At 42.0% G+C, this 16,943-nt stretch overlaps 1 protein-coding gene across 6 annotated transcripts in view; it reads left to right on the forward strand.

The window, feature by feature from the left end:
- Nucleotides 1-16,943, forward strand: part of PCLO (piccolo presynaptic cytomatrix protein) — a gene marked incomplete at its 5' end in the record, with an annotated part of 247,616 nt that overhangs the window by 99,191 nt on the left and 131,482 nt on the right. The window lies entirely within an intron of this gene.

Consider the following 16,943-nt stretch of genomic DNA (forward strand, 5'->3'; position numbering starts at 1 on the left):
TTGCTTTCTCCCTGCATTTATACATTCTTCCATTCCAACTCTGGCCTGATTTGCCATGAAAAGGAGGTTCTAAATGTTCACTTTTTATTTACATTAATCATCATTTAGCTTTGTGTCTGAGCCCTAAATTGTGGCTACTATTAGCTCTGGTTAGTTGATGCAAGCCAGCTTCTTAAACCAAGATTTAAAATAGGCTTGTTTCAGCTAACCATAGTTTGTCTGGGTTCAGACATAATAGTAAGCTATGGTTAGACCAAAGTAGACGCAGAAGCATCTGAATTCTTCCCCTGGCTGCGCTGGAGGAGGAGCAGGAAGTGTGTTATCCTGACGCTTGCCTGGGCTTATTCTTCTAACCACAACAAATTTATTGTTATAACTGAACATGACTGACTCTCACTGAGGTTGGATCCTGAAATGGGATACAGGCTCTAATTATGATGGGCAACTTGCTAGCAATGAAAATAAAAGAACAATGGAAATGGCTGCAAGTACGATAATCAGCCAATGCAGTTATTCTTCTAGCACTCGACTGATTTTGGTGCATTTGGGAGCTCACACATCAGCAGTACAAACTAAAATGCATTCAGTCGCTTGGCATATGGCAAAATAAGGTCTTTAATGGTTTTGCTTTTGCAGCACCTTTTAGGGATGTGGTCTGACTAGAAGATGTGACTTTGGGATTACTTGCAGCCGGAATGGCACTTGTTTGCATTCTGTTTCCAAATACGGGCAGATATGTCACTTACTGCTTATCTCTCACTTGCAGCAATAAAACCCCAATTCACATTTGGGAGACACAGCGTAGTATTACCTGTTCCAGTTCTTCCTTGTAATCTGCACAGACTTCCAGAGGGGGAATATAAACGACATAAAAAGAGCCCTGGTGACGGTGATAAGGACTAATCAAGTTCAACACTATGTTTCCAGTAGTGGCCAGCTGGATGTTTCTGGGATGAAAGCAACTTCTGTCCCTTGTTTTTACACCTAATAGTGGTATTTAGTGCTGTGCTGCCTCACTAGAAATAAAACTTCTGCCTTAGCTATGGCTGATCCATAGTTTCACTAAATACTGATATATAGGATGGAATGGTTGCTTTAATATACTAATTTTAGCAATTTCCAACTTCCAGCTTGGGGTGGCATGTTCACCCGCCTGTTACAAGCAGGAAGCCACTTCATTATATATCAGTTGGCAGAAGAAGAATTGTAGTTATTTATACCCCACCCATCTGGCTGGGTTTCCCCAGCCACTCTGGACAGCTCCCAACCGAATAGTAAAAACACAATAGAACATTAAACATTAAAAACTTCCCTAAACAGGGCTGCCTTCAGATATGTTCTAAAAGTCACACAGTTGTTTATTTCTTTGACATCTGATGGGAGGGCTTTCCACAGGGCAGGTGCCACTACCAAGAAGGCCCTCTGCCTGGTTCCCAGTAACTTTGCATCTCACAGTGAGGGAACTGCCAGAAGGACCTCAGTGCTGGACCTCAGTGTCCGGGCAGAACGATGGGGGTGGAGACGCTCCTTTAGGTATACAGGACCGAGGCCGTATAGGGCTTTAAAGGTCAGGACTAACACTTTGAATTGTGCTTAGAAACATTCACCAGTTCATTTGTGAGCTGAAACACCCAATCTCATGTGCGATATTTCTGATGCTAGACTGTACTACATTAAATTTCAAGGTCTGGATCTTTCTCCACACTTAAAACAAAAAAGAAAAACTTCTCCATGCACATACAACTATGTAGCGTTCTAACCTATGAAATGAGAGGCTTTTATATGCATGCAATCAGTTTGAAACAGCAAAATTCGCACTTTATGAGCTTATCTAGTAAGTTTCAAGGAGGATATATAATTATGAATAAGTACTGTACTTTTATACTGAAGTAATTTCTATTTACTTATTACTTGTGTTTCTTTATAACAAGAGGTAATTCACATATCTCCTCTGCCCTCAAGGTCTTCAATGCCAAAGTTATAGTTCAAATGCTCTACAGAATTCCAGTTTGGCTGCCAAGGTTTACCCAGCTGGTAGAACGAGTGCAGGCAGCTTTCCATTTTAAGATTTTTGCTGTCCCACATTGTGTACCCTATGCAGCCTTGTGTCTAGAGGGAGGTCAACACAAGGTAGAGACCGTAGCCTGGGCGAGATTTCTTACATGCTGGTTAAACATCTGCCTCACAACCGATAAAGATCCTCTCCTTAGTGAAGTTTTGCTAGAGCCCTTTCTTTCCCCAGGACTACAACGGTTTAACATAAAGGTACAGCAACTTGGGCTGTCAGTGGAATCTTTGTGATCGACATCCCCACCACCTGCCAAGGCTATAATAAAAACTAGGTTGTGGGATATTGAACACCAGGAACTAACAGCAGCAACAGAGAAAACATGCTCCCCTCTTAACTCTCAACTTTCTTGGGCACATGAAATTAACCACAATTATCTCGAATTTTTGCTTAATCCTCAAGAAAAAAGGGTATTTTCGCTGGCCAGGTTTAATTCAGATCCTTCAAACCTCCTATGGGGAAGGTTCTCAGGAATGGTGGAAGAAGAAAGAATTTGCCCATGTGAAGACCATCAGTTGGAAACTCTTACACATACGGTTTACATTTATGTTGATCTCCGCCAGCAGTTCCTAGATCTACTCTGCATCCTCAAGTGCAAACCAGAGTTAGATGTCATACATTTTCGATTATTGGGGAATAATCAGGAGCTCACCAAGTTAGTGGCTAAATATCTTTATCTGTTTTTTTGTCATCAAAACACATTGCTGATGTCTGATCTCCCTGGAGACCTAGAGATGTAATGTTAGACTGCGTTGCCTCTTTCTTTGACAAATGTTTTGTGTCACTGGGAAGGTGGGAATTCTGTATTGATTTGCTATGGATGTTTGTATGTGATGCCAATAAAAGGTTTAATGATGATGGTATTAGAGCCTCTTCACTTTTGCCATCTTAGAGTGAAGAGAATCAAGGCAATAATTTTTTTTAAAATCAACCGTTTTATTAATTCTGAAAAGAATACAACATAGTTCGAACTGAATTCCCTGCGGTTGAGACTGAAATCTAGTTGACATCTTTCTGCCTCTGAAATGCACAGGGAACATTATTCTGACAATGCTCTTATAATCATCCTTTGTTTGTGTCATTTCAAAACGCTAGGTGCAACGACAGATTTAGCTCTCATAGTCATCTTCAGGTTTTGGCTACTTTATGAGACATTGTCAACTACCACATCCGATTCTGTTTAGAGTTTTGGGATTTTGAAATGTTTTGTTTAGAATCGTAATTTTGACATACCGTGAGTCAAAACTATCTCAGGGGTAGTTTGATGTTGAGACCTTGATGCACTCCAGAATTTGGCACTCCGGGAGCTAAAAAAGGATGATAAAGATATCAATAGTCAATTTTATTTTATCAAAAAGGAAATTAGCATAATCATTGAGAATGCTATACAACATCAACATCTATATGTAGGATACTGAATATATAGATTTTTGTCAAGCAGATGAAAGCAAGTGTCTTCCAGAGGATAGGGCATTATTGAATGGAATATGTTAGTTTTTGAAGCCATCAGAAGTATCTAGACTGTGCCACTGGTTTACTACATCATTGTGGAAAACAGTAAAAATATATGTATCCTTATTTTCATTGCATAAACATTGGAAGACATCTGTCACTCATTTGCATTAGGAAATATTGCCCAGTATTGATGGGATGTGTTAAATAGTTGTAGCAGCACACCACAACCAAGTTAGGTAGCATGTTATATTAGAATCATAGAATTGTAGTGTTAGGAGGGACCCCGAGGGTCATCTAGTCTAACCTCCTGCAATGCAGGAATCTCAGCTAAAGCATCCATGACAGATGGCCATCCAACCTCTGCTTTAAAATCTCCAAGGAAGGAGAGTCCACAACCTCCCTGGGGAGGCTGTTCTACTGTCAAACAGCTCGAAATTTACATAAAACACGATCTGGTTTTAAAATTCAAAACCTCAAAAAGAAAGAAAAAATGATAACTGAGAGTAAAATGGAGCTTCTACTTTAATTGGGACCTGAGATATGGTTCTCAAAAAGCATATGGTTTATGTAAAGATATGCACAAATCTAGGCAATAATTATTTGAGGTGTGTTATGCATCAGATATACGTAAGGCCTGGTGTTTTGTTTTGTTTTTTAAAAAAGCCTATTCCCTGGAAATGTTAGTATGCTGTTAATCCAAGGATACCAAAGCAGTTAGTCCACTGAGGTGAGAGTGATGAATTTATTCCTAGGATTTCAGTTTGCCACTTAATTGTTGTCCATGTGTGATTAGAATATTTAGCTTTGTAGTTAGAATGGTAGTAGAGAAGTGTCCAGTCAGTTGTGCCGGTTAGAGATACTCTTGCTAGATTTGGGAAGCAAAATAAAACTTTAAAAAGTGTGTAAGATTTCTTGTAAAACAGATTGGACATACATTTATGTATATGGTAAAGCTGGCTAGGTGAAAACACAAAATAAAATCACATCAAAATGAAATAAATCCCCCAATAGCTGTTGAACACTTTCTTCTTGTTCCCTACCTCTTTCACACGTAACATATCTCCTTGATTTTCCTGAGCTTTCTGAGTCCATTGACATGCCGGTGGTGGGACAGTTTTCCAAGCCAAACCATATCTGAACTTTGGGAGGGTTTGGGCTCAGCTGATAACAGAGTGCTGTCATCCAAACTGGAGTTGTGATTCCAAAACACTTAACATCCCAATGTCAGAATTTTGCCACCATCTTTCTTTTTTCTCTCTGAACCTTTGTTTCCCTACCTTGCACCTTTTGTATATTAGTATGCTGAATATGCTGAAACACACTGGAAAGTTGAAAAACTTGAATGTTGTAGGGGTTAACCAGTACTTGCTAGCAACTACTTGGGAGAATCCTGTTCTCTCTCATGATCTAATTCAGTTCTGTTTGCAGCAATATGTCATCCACCATCTTTTCAAACTCCGAACATCAGTTTCATTAGTAACACTGTTTTAAAATGAAGATGCTATCTAAGGATCACTATATATACAATTATGCAGAATTAACCAAAGTTCAGTAGTATATTAAGTACGGAAATAATAATAATAATAATAATAATAATAATAATAATAATAATAATAATAATAATTATTTTTATTTATATCCCGCCCTCCCCAGCCGAAGCCGGGCTCAGGGCAGCTAACAACAATAAAACAGTACAAAAGTACAGCACAAACAACACTCTAAAATCATTCATTATAAAATTGATTCAAATCAAGCCACTGGCAACCATTGTGCCAGAGCTCCACGAAGATTGCCGAGGGAGGGAGTCAGGCTGTGCCCTGGCCAAAGGCCTGGCGGAACAGCTCTGTCTTGCAGAGTCTCTAGTGACAGAGTCTCTAGTCTCTAGTGACAGAGTCACTAGTTTCTAGTCTAGTCTCTAGTCTCTAGTCTCTAGTGACAGAGCGTTCCACCAGATCGGAGCCACAGCCGAAAAAGCCTTGGCTCTAGTTGAGGCCAGCCTAACTTCTCTGTGGCCTGGGACCTTCAAGATGTTTTTATTTGAAGACCGTAAGTTTCTCTGTGGGGAATACCAGGAGAGGCGGTCCCGTAGGTACGAGGGTCCTAGGCCATATAGGGCTTTAAAGGTTAAAACCAGCACCTTAAACCTGATCCTGTACTCCACCGGGAGCCAGTGCAGCTGGTATAGCACCGGGTGAATGTGGTCTCGCAGCGAAGACCCCGTAAGGAGTCTCGCTGCAGCATTCTGCACCCGCTGGAGTTTCTGGGTCAGTCTCAAGGGCAGCCCCACGTAGAGCGAGTTACAATAATCCAGTCTGGAGGTGACCGTCGCATGGATCACAGTGGCTAGGTCAGGGCGAGAGAGATAGGAGCCAACTGCTTAGCTTGGCGGAGATGAAAAAATGCTGCCTTTGTTATAGCTGCAATCTGCGCCTCCAAATAGATATCACTAGCCTTTATAGTTTTATTTGAAAAGTTTTATTTACAGAACACACGTATGTGTATAAAAATAATTGTTTAAACTTGCCAAAGGAGAACAGAATGTATGTAAATAATACAGCTCATTAAACTTTGAGAACATTTAATCTTAAAGTATCAAATTCTGCTCAGAGTTACTTTTGTCTTGGTCTAACACCTCCGGTCCTTGTCAGATCAGATTCCATTCAAGACTTTCACATGGATCTTTTGCAAAGTCTTTCACAAAGGACTTCATGTCAGATTTTTTGCTTTGATGGAAATGAGGAGGAATGCAGCTCTGCACAAACGACTGCAGCCCATATGAAGATGTTTGTTTGTTTTTAAATTCAGCCCAGGCCTGCTGTTTGCAAGGAGCTAAGCAAATCCCATAAAATGCTGTAAGGCAAGGTGAACATTTTATTCCATCGTGGTCCAGTTCAAACACAGTCCAGGAAACAGGAAGTGCATGTCGCATCTTTCTGCTTTGTTGTTTAATGATGCTCCTATAACTGGGGAGGACAGGATTTAACCTGGCGCATCTAGTGCTTGTGTCTTCCGCAAAGTAAACGGTTTTCCTGCAGTGGTCAATCACACAAATTGAGTTTTTTTTTCACACCATTATAATTCTTATTAAAGGTAAAGGGACACCTGACAATTAAGTCCAGTCGCGAACGACTCTGGGGTTGCGGCACTCATCTTGCTTTACAGGCCGAGGAAGCCGGCGTTTGTCCGCTCCACAGACAGTTTTTCCGGGTTGTGTTGCCAGCATGACTCCGCCACTTCTGGCACAACAGAACACTGAAACCAGAGCAGCACAGGGAAACACTGTTTACCTTCCTGCCGGAGTGGTAGCTATTTATCTACTTGCACTTGGACAGGCTTTCGAACTGCTAGGTTAGCAGGAGCTGGACCGAACAACCAGAGCTCACCCTGTTGCGGGGATTCGAACCGCCGACCTTTCGATCAGCAAGCCCAAGCAGCACAGTGGTTTAAACCACAGTGCCACCCGCATCCTAGCCAACCACTTAAAGCAGGCTCGATTTTTTATATTATATGACTTGCGTATTCTTCTTAATAGTCTAATATAATGCTGGATTGTGGTGCGTGAAACAATTCTACCAGACTTATCTCATGTCTATATTCAGGAACCAAGTGTGTGAATGAATGGTTCCTTCTGAAAACATATCTTACGCTCCCTGAGGTGACTGTCACATGGCACAGAAGCCATGCAGTTTGCCCATCCAGCCTTTATTAGAGAAATTTGAATTGCTGGGCATGCATAGTTCATCCCTCTGCTAGGTTTCTCATTCCATTTTCCTACATACGCAGCTACTCCAGCGTAATCACCGTGAAGGAAAGTTGTAATCTTGCAGTGACGTCATAAAAGACTGACTTTCCCTTGGGGCTGGTGGTATTTTGGAGTCAGAGTAAGCAATATGATAGCCAAGTTTGGAATGAAACCAAATTATTCAGGATGCTCTAAAGCGAAGAACAATTGGGCAATATGACAAATGAGGTTCAGTTGCCCAACCTGGTGCGCTCCAGATATTTTGGGACTGACTACAACTGCCACCAGCCCCAGCTAGCTAGGCACAGACGGAGCGCTAGGTTGGGAAAGCCTGTGTAACATGATGCAGACCAAACTAAATATTGGTTTAAACTATTTTAATATTGAGTTCTTAAATTGCTGTAACCAACCCTGGGACAAAAGAGAGCTTGAGGACCTAGTGTATAGACCCGTGGCAACAACAACTCAGTGTGCAGCAGTTGTAGAAGAAGCAAAGTCCCTCTTAGAGAAAATTAAGATGCAGACTGAAAATTAAGTGGCCAGCATTGGTGGTGATGCTTTTATATAGATCTATGGAGCAGCCAGATTTGGAGGGTGGATCTGATTACCAACATCTCAAAAAGTATGCTGTAGAGCTATGAAAGGTAAAGAGAGGGTAACCAATATGATGATGAGGGTTGGGGATCCATCCCCACAAGAAAAGGCACTGAAAAGGTTGGAGTTTCCGTTTTAAATAAAAGATTACTGGGGTGGCAGGAGAGAGGGGGGGCACACAACAGAGGTTTATAAAATTACGCGTGGGGAAGGTAGATCGAGAGAATGTTTCCTGTCTTCCACAATACTAGAATCATAGTGAAATTCTACAACTTGATTGACATGACAGAATAAACTGTAAAAATGACAGGCAGTAGAGTCCTGACAGAATAAATAAACATTTTGCACACAGCACATAATTAACTTATGGAATTCACTCTCACGGTATGAATATATGCATTTAATTTTCTTACTGTGTCCATATACCATCTTTCCACCAAGGAAAGTGATGGCTGCTAGCTTAGATGTTTTTAAAAGGCATTAGATAAATGCATGCAGGAGAGTCTATTACCTGCTATTAGCTGTGACAGCTAAATGGAGCCTCCATAGTTAGAGGCGCTGTGCCACTAAATAATAAGGGAGGGAATGGAGGAGGCAACAGCAGGGGGGAGGATTGCTGCCTTCTTGGAAGCACCTGACTTGCTACTGGGCAGAAACAGGATGTGGAAACTAAATGGAACTTTGGTCTGATCCAACAAGGCCCCGTGTGTTCTAAAATATATACTAAAGAGAGTAGTTTACTCTGGATTTACAGCTTTCTGTAGTACATTTCTCACTCTTGACACCTCTTTTGTGTTACAGCAGTTGGGAAGGGAGTTTAGCCTTGAAAGCCACCCATCACTTTAAATTACATTCCCTGAAAGAACTGAGGATAATTCATTTTCCAGCTCTAACAGTAATGGGATATTGGTGGTGTCCCAATTGAACTGAGTCCAGAGCCAATTGCTTGTACTCATAAAATGCAAATGGCTTAAAGCGCACAACTCAAGGGTGTTCTAGTTTTCTTTATGAGTAGCCTTCTGCAAAAAGTTAAGCAGAAATGAGCAGAAATTAAAAACATGTTTGTGTTATGGTGAATTTCTTATTCCGGGGGTCTCCACCCCCTTGTCCATGGGCACCAGTACACCCATGAAGGCTGACATTGGTAGACCTGTGCAGGTTGCCCTGCTCTGACTTACGATCTTTTTTTCAAAATAAGTCTATATAAATTTTTAAAAAGCAAACTATTAAAAATGCAGTGTGACAAGGACCTATGTTCCGGGGCTCTCATGACCTACAGAATATTGAAATATATGGCAACTGCATTGCATTGTTCCACTCCAATCTGATGCTTTCATAAGATGAGTCAGGTAGAAAATGTAATTTCATAATTAAAACAACTTCATAACCAATAGGATTCCTTTGAATGGGATTGTTGGATGTATATTGGGGGGGGCAAGCAGGAGAGCTGGGGCTGTATTACAGCTTTGTACTGGGGCACAAAATGGTGCCTAGATATTGAACCTAAGAGGATGTTAAGGTTATCAGGTATTTGATGATTGGGAGTAATTTTCTTTGTTTTCACCCTTCTACAACCTTTGGATAATTCTGCTGCAAACTTTGGTATTTGGCAAACTAAACTACTGAAGGGTGTTGTCTTGTGTTAGGGTGATGTATTACATTCAAGCTGTACATTAGAGTTTGCTTTGCTTTTTTTCTGATGAAGTGGTCACTAATCCTCAAAAGCAATAGTGGGGAACCCTCAGCCCATAAGGTGGGGGGGGGGTTTGGCCCTCAAGTCCTTTTTGGACAAAGCATGCCCACCTGTCAGTCACCTGACATCACATGGCACCTGTTATCTCTAATCTAACATCTAAGTGCTACAATTGAAAATAAAGGGTCTCTTATCACCGATCTTGGTTCTGATCACCACAGTGCTAACATTGGAGATTAGCACCTGCCTGCTCTTTGACAGCTGCTGTCAAAGAGCATGCAGCATTTCTCTTATCTCAGCACTGTGGGACTACATTTTACATTTTATATTAAAAATGAAAAAAAAAATTCTTAATCTGTAGTGCCATCAATTGCACCTTGACCATACATTGGGGAAAATTTATTCTCAGTCCCCCTCCCCCACCAAGTTTCCTATATATTAACTACAAATTCCAGAAGGATCACTATTATGCCTGTTGCAGGAAACAAAAAAAATTACCTTGTGACACCTTAAACTCTGTAAGGGCTATAACCCACTTTGTCAGATGCCATGAGCAGCAGTCCACTAAAGCTTATGTCAATGATAAATTTGCTTGTCTTCAAGATTCCACAGTGTTCGTTCATTGTACATATAACCCATTTTCACTTAATGGATTTAATTTATAAAACTAGTTGAAAAAAGAAAAAGAATTCTGCTCTCATAACAGCACCACTCTTTTTGAGTGGGTGCTCTCAGACTCAAATGGAGGAGCTAAGTGATTTTGGCGGAGGAGTAAGCTGAGTATTGAACCACGCCTGAGTAAATGAGGGTATAAGGAGTTGTGTCTTGTGTGTATGTCTGCTAGGCTGTGTACTTGCATTAAAAGAAGTTGTCAGTTCAAATCAGCAGAGACCAGTGGCGTAGCGTGGGGGGTGCAGGGCGGCCGGCCGCACCAGGCGCAACATCTAGGGGTTAGGGTTGGGGGCGCAAATCCACAGGTTAGGGGGCACAAATTACTTGCCTTGCCCCGGGTGCTGACAACCCACGCTACGCCACTGGCAGAGTGGGTTGTCAGAGTGGGTTGTCAGAGGGTTTCTCTTCTTTTAATTTGGCTTTCTGACTCTTTATTATGGGCATTTAGAAGCTTATAACATCTGATGAAGTAGCAGGAATGAAGTCTTTCTTCGGCCGGTGCATAAGTAAACTCTGGAATGTATTGCCACAAAATGCAACGACGGCCACTAACTTGGAATGCTTTAATTGCACAAGAATAAAACTATCCATAGCTACATATTTCAGCTAGCGCGGGAGTTAATATGCCCTTGAATGGCAACTGCTGAGGATCGTGCTGTTACATTTGGCTGACCACTGTGAAACCAGATGGATGGATGGCATCAGACATTGGTCTGATTCAGTAGCCTTCATCTTCTGTTCTTAAGTCCGCCATCAACTCGCTCTGACTCCCACACATATTCTCCCCTTTTTCGGTTTCCTTCCTTCCCTTCTCTTTCCTACCTCCACCCAATTTATGGCCGTCCCCTCTTGTACTCCCGCCCTGCTCCCTCCCCACTCGCCTCCTCTGCCGGCTGATTTGTAGCACATTGAAACCTTTGGGGCTGATGCCACTGTTCTCCTTCCTTGCTTCCCAAGGCTGAATCTCATGGCGTCATTCTTGATGGCTTTTACCTCACCCATGGATGACGTCGGGAACGGATGCCAAACAATGCCAGCCCAAAGTTTCATTATTAATATTAATTAATTAATTTAACTTATTTATCACCCACCCTTCACCCTGTGCTGTTTGCAGCGTTAAAAACAATATTAAAAGCAATGTTGGTCAAGAGTACCTAAAAGGAAGGGAGCTTTCCCCAACCTTGCCTCAGTACCTCTTCACCAGATCTCTGTCTGATGAGTGCAAGCAGGTCAGCGGTGTTGGCAGCAGCAGCAGCAGTGGGTATATGGACTCTTGGCAGTGCCAACCTTCCTCAAATAGAGAGAACTTGAGATATTTGTCCCTTGACTTGCTGCATTTCCTCCTGATCAGATAGGAGAGGAAATAATTAAAGGAAGAACATGACTGATGAACTGCTGTTAAGGGAATTAGTGTACCTCAGGAGGTGTGCGACTAGTGTGTTTGGTGAAGAAGATTCACCTGGGACTCCTGACTGTGTTATTACTCTCCCCACCCCCACTCCCACTCTGCTATTTAAGCCTAGTCGCTTGCAAGAACTGCTGAGGGTGGAGCTGGTGTATTGGGTAGAAGGAGGCTCATCTCCGGCACCTGACTGCTTTGTTCTCCCACCTCCCCAAGTACAGCTTTAGAATTGTGCCTCGCAAGGGCGTGAAAGTACCAAGGTACTTGTCTTGTGGCTCTCAGTCAGTGGGGAGCTGCTAGGTCATGAGATGTTGATGACGAAGATTATGATGGAGCATGGAACGAGCAAGCTGAGAGTAGGACACAAATTGTCAACTGATAAATTATTGCCTTGAGCAAGCCACTGTTCTTTCAGCCACAGCTTCCCACCTGCAGCAGGGAACCGTAATACTGACCCACATTCCAGTGGCATAAAGATTACGGAGGCAATGTAAGGGAGCAGAAGTGTCCCATGCTTCTTTAATCTAATTTACAGGGACCATTTTTGAACTTGTGGTGTGCTTTGATTTTGCGGAATTTGTGCCGTGCTAACATTGTGGGCAAGGTTGAAATGACTGTCCAGAGGCACAAGCTGCTTTTATAGGAGCCTGCTGGGGAAAATGATGCAAAAACCCATCTCGAAGGCTGCCTTTTAAAGGTCTTGTTACCTTTCAAATACATGCAACTGTCATGAGAGCTCTGTGCCAGCAAAATGCCCCTTCTCACAAATAAACCGTTAAGCACCATTTTGATGTAATTTTCAAAGCTTGACCTCAATCTCTCTGGGTTTTGATCATTAAAATGGCCCCGCAGCTATCTGCAAAAGGTCTGCTGCTTCCCTGCCGCTGGAAATCAGTGGAAACCTGATTATATGATAATTGCAAAAAAAGGAGGGTGACTAACGCTTATTAAGGAGATGAGTAAAGAAAGAAGTGCAAATCTTTTTTGACAGAGCAGTTGTGTTACATTTCAAGAGCTCCTTGAATCATCCACACCCCTTTCAAATCTGTGTTAAAAATTGGGCTGTGCATCACCTTTGGGGGGGCAAATGATGAGGTGGATTGGAGTGGTTTGTGGGTCTCAGTCTTCTGAATTTAAATGTGATGTAAGTAGCACACCCACCCACCCCAAAGTTGGATCAGGTCTCCACAGGGTGTTGTGTCACTCTGTCCCTCCACCCCTGCGCTTTATTTCTCTAATGTCTCCATAGAATCATAGAATTGTAAAGTTGGAAGGGACCCTGAGGATCATCTAGTCCAGCAGGAATACGCAGCTGTCCCATAAGGGAATTGAATTTGCAGTCAGCAAGAAGTGAGTCTGCCCCAAATGTTTCCTGTGGAACATTAAAGAAATCTGGTTCATTTTAATTTGAAGCATAGCAGTGGGTGATTTCTTCTTTTAGAAGTTAACAGCTTCATTTACATTCAGAAAAACACGCACAACAAAACCAACTGCATTGGGTTAGTGCATCTGGCTGTTAACCAGAAGGTTGGTGGTTTGAGTCCCAGTCCCACCCCACAGCTGTGGGCAGGGCTAGATGACTCTGGGGGTCTCTTCCAACTCTTCAATTCTATGATTCTGTGAAACCCAAAGTTCTCCAGAACTCTGCAGGCGGCATTCTTAGACAGCCTCACACTGTACTGTCTACCAGAGGCTCATAAAAGCCTGTTGGGAAATGGCTGAGTGAGGACATCTAGGGATTTGAAATGAGTTGCTTCCAGTGAGTGGATGATACCGAAATCTGTTTCTCTATTTCATCAGATTCACAGTGGGTTCGATGGGAATTGCTTCCAGACAAGGGAGATGTATATGCACTTTCCAAAGATGTGTGTGTGTGCTTTTAATTTGTCAACATGCATAGACACTAGGACTGGGTGATGTCTTGTTTTCAACGTTGTGATATACCACCAACTAAACATTGTGATATCTGAAATAAGGATGGAACTATGTAGAGGTGAAAATGGCAATGTCCTAACAGCTTAGGGGTCTAAAAGTGACAAATTTTTGTTTACCTTTACTATATTGTTGCAGCTGTTATTTTATAGTACAGGTAATGTTTAAATCAGCACATTTTCTTTAAAATATGGAGGGAAGCTATTTGGAGGAAACCAACAACATAAACATCAGAAAACGAAAACACTCCCCCCCCCCATTTTTTCAAAGGAAGAAGAAGAAGCACATAAGGAAGTATAGGGTTGGGGAAACAAATGTGTGAGAAAGCAAAGGGGCAAGGGGAGAATGGGGGAGAGTTAAAGGGACTTGGGTGTCAACAATCGCCCACAGGTGGGTCCTGCCAGCGGAGAGAACCTATCCATTTACAAGCACAATTCAAAGTGCTGGTTATGACCTGTAAAGCCCTGCACAGCTTAGTTCCGAGCTTTCTGGAAGACCGTATTCCTGCATATGTACCTACCTTGGTTTTGAGATCTTCATGAGAATGCCTTCTTTGTGGCTGCTCCCAGATTCTGGAACCAGAGCGGCTCCTTCGTTATCTTCTGCTGTCAGACGAAGACCTTGTTCCAACAGGCTTTTCGGAATCGATTGCCATGCCAAGGTTTGGGGGTTTTGGGGGGAATTATATGTATGTTTTAAACAGATTTTATATATGTATACCGATCAGAAGGTTGGCGGTTCGAATCCCGGCGATGGGCTGAACTCCCCTTGCTCGGTCCCTGCTCCTGCCAACCTAGCAGTTCGAAAACACATCAAAGTGCAAGTAGATAAATAGGTACCGCTCCAGCAGGAAGGTAAACAGTGTTTCTGTGTGCTGCTCTGGTTCGCCAGAAGCAGCTTAGTCATGCTGGCCACATGACCCAGAAGCTGAACGCCGGCTCCCTCAGCCAATAAAGCAAGATGAGCGCCGCAGCCCCAGAGTCGGTCACGACTGGAACTAATGGTCAGGGGTCCCTTTACCTTTACCTAAAATGTTTTAAGCAGTTCTTGTTTTTATCTGTAGGCCATCTTGAGTGCCATCAGGGGAAAATACATAGTAACAACAACAACAATATACATTTGTGTGTTGTATTGTGCTGGGCACCCCACCCCCCTGCCACTGTTACACAGCCAGTGTAAATTAAAATTTCAAATATATAATTGAGGCCGCATAACATCAATAACTTCAAAGTGATATTCAAAATTGGTCCTGAAGGTAAGTTCCTAGACCCAGTAATTAGACTCCTGATACTTCATTAATTGGGCAAAGAAAATTCAGCAGTTAGTTAGCTTACAGTATGGAAGGCATGATGCACTTTTGCCCAAGGAATAAAAACAAGTGTTATTTTTATAGCTGGTATTAGTTCAATATGTTTAACGAAATCAGTATCAAGTCTCTGAGCATATGCGTGATCAGTCACAAAATGTTTGATTTACTGAGGAAAAAAATGGAGGGTTTTATGCAGCTGGAGTGCAGAACTAAAGAGAGAAATGCAACAGAGTGTACTAGAGCAGAGAAAATACTTGTAGAAAGTAAATCATAGAGGGAAGGAGGACTGAGAAATGCACATTCTAGGCAGATTTAAGCCTTATGTGGATGTTCCATTTTACCACGTGTAAACACTCAACACGAGGGAGAGCCAAGCCCCATCTCCTCTGGCACATCATCTTTGGCTCCTTCATAAAGGTAAAGGGACCCCTGACCATTAGGCCAGTCGTAACCAACTCTCGGGTTGCGTCCCTCATCTCGCTTTATTGGCCGAGGGAACCGGTGTACAGCTTCCGGGTCATGTGGGCAGCATGACTAAGCCGCTTCTGGCGAACCAGAGCAGTGCACTGAAACGCCGTTTACCTTCCCGCCGGAGCGGTACCTATTTATCTACTTGCACTTTGACGTGCTTTCAAACTGCTAGGTTGGCAAGAGCAGGGACTGAGCAATAGGAACTCACCCTGTTGTGGGGATTTGAACCGCCAACCTTCTGATTAGCAAGTCCTAGGCTCTGTGGTTTAACCCGCAGTGCCACCCGTGTCCCTTGGCTCCTTCATAGCCTTCCACAAATTTGTCTCAAGCAGGGCATGCCCTTTACTTGTGAAGGCTCCGCACGTGTACAATTTGAAAATGCACAAGGGCAGAAGTGGTTCCTGCTTCAGAACTTTGCCCTCAGTCTTGTGGAGAGCTGTAAACGGGCCACCGGGGTCAGAAATAGTCACTGTCCCTCCAGACTTCCTTATTATTATTAAATCTTTATTGGTTTAAAATACAAAGATACAAACATACAACGAAGGTAAGTGTGGCGATCACACAGAGTCCCTGGACGTTTGACGGTCTATTGATCCCTGTGCCACCACTGTGCTGACTTCCCCGCTGCCACCAACCCGTTACTCTCGGGTACATATTGAGTCCAGACAGTTGTTAAAATTAAACCAAATAAACAAGTTTATTTTATAAGCATTAAGAAGTTTATGGTTTCTCAGATATTTTTTTTAATAGAATATTTATTAAGGTTTTTAATAATACAATAAAGGTAAAAAGAAAAGAAAAAATACAAAATAGTAACAAAAATACAAAAGTAAAAATAATTAAAAAAAGAAACATGTTAAAAGAAAATGAGAAATGGAAAATCTGCAGGTTTCTCAGATAATTTTCTTGTCAGTTTCTTAACCTTAGTTTCTTTTCTATATCTTCCTAATATCTTCTGACTGATTACCTCAACTATTTGACTGACCCCTCTTAACAGATTGTCTCACTCTCTCACATCAGACTAGCCCAGCCCACAGACTTATCCTCCCTCTCTCTTCTCTAACTCCAGACTGACTTCTTAACAACTCTAACTCTAACTCTAACTCCTACCCTTGGGTTCCTATAGGTTAGTCATTTTACAATTAGTTACCCTTTCCTTATGAACCCTGTATGATGTCACACACCTAGGAGGGCAAACGTCACAGTAAGTATTTCAGATTTAAATACAAAAGAAAAGAAAAGAAGGGGGGAAGGAAAAATTTGAAACAAAGACAAAAAAATGATAAAAAGGGGGGAGGGAGACCAAAGATTTATACGACATTATATCTATCAAATAATAATTTTTGGCAAAAAACTTTCCATCTTTCTCGTTATACTTTTTCTGTTGTCATGGTATTATCGCGCAGTTTTGTTTTATATCCTTTTTCATACATTCCACTATAATGTTTATATCACTTATCTGTTATTCACAAGGATCATTCCAATTCTGCTAAGATGGTATCATTTTTGCAATATAATCTTATATATTCTTTAAATATTTTCCATTTTCCGTATGTTTTCTGGTTTAGAACTCTCCTGACTTTTCCCGTCAGCTTTGCTAGTTGA

Source organism: Podarcis melisellensis (genome assembly GCF_964234715.1).
Source record: "Podarcis melisellensis genome assembly, chromosome: 5".
NCBI lineage: Eukaryota > Metazoa > Chordata > Lepidosauria > Squamata > Lacertidae > Podarcis > Podarcis melisellensis.